The sequence below is a fragment of the Vicugna pacos genome, chromosome 5, assembly GCF_048564905.1.
Source record: "Vicugna pacos chromosome 5, VicPac4, whole genome shotgun sequence".
Taxonomy (NCBI): Eukaryota; Metazoa; Chordata; class Mammalia; order Artiodactyla; family Camelidae; genus Vicugna; species Vicugna pacos.
In genome coordinates this window covers 46,403,979-46,404,746 of record NC_132991.1, presented here as the reverse complement: position 1 = coordinate 46,404,746, position 768 = coordinate 46,403,979, and the positions used below count along the sequence as shown (strand labels likewise).

The window sequence follows — 768 nt, the reverse complement described above, 5'->3', positions numbered from 1 at the left end:
TAAAAAGTAATAAAGTCAGTCTGGGATTTAAAGCAGGATTTTACATATTTCCTACATTTTCTTTATTAAGAATTATTTCCCACTAATTTCTTGCAAGTGTAAAGTTTGCAGCGTTTTGATTAACATTTTGCTCTCATATGCACAATGGGCAAGTACATTACAATTCTTTAAACTTCCTGTCAGCAAATGAACAATATCAAGTCCAGAATTTCAGTATCTACTGGAGTTGCTCTTTTGGCTCAAGACACTGCAATGAAGGTATTGATCTAATAACTTGATCATTCATATCTCTTTAAAATAAAATGTGATAGTGCTCACTTCAGCAGCACATATATTAAAATTGGAACAATACAGAGAAGATTAGCATGGCCCCTGTGCAAAAATGACATGCAAATTCATGAAGTGTTCCATATTTTTAACTTGGGAGTTTGAGATTTGCAAATGTTAGCCACTATATATAAAAATAGGTAAAAAACAAACTTCTTCTGTATAGCATAGGGAACTATGTTGTGCATTCCTTTCTATTAGCTTCTATTTTGTTACATAATGCAAAGTCTTGGAATATTAGAAAACAGCCTACATCTTTGAAAGAAAGTTTAATATTTTTCTTTGTTACTGCAATTCTTTTTTTTTTAATATGAAAAGAGACTGAGGAAATGTCCTAATGTTTGGTTAACAAATTAAAAACCCATGTTTAAATGCTTTCATATACTGGTCCTATTTCACTTTGTCATCAGGGATTGATTTAACAGCTGTAAAATTACATAA

General features: G+C 30.7%; 1 non-coding gene across 1 annotated transcript; it reads left to right on the top strand.

Moving 5' to 3' along the window:
• Positions 1 to 310: 310 nt before the first annotated feature.
• On the top strand, positions 311 to 417 carry LOC116280725 (U6 spliceosomal RNA). Its single transcript, XR_004190210.1, has one exon. It is a non-coding gene; the product is annotated as a U6 spliceosomal RNA (small nuclear RNA).
• Positions 418 to 768: the final 351 nt, after the last annotated feature.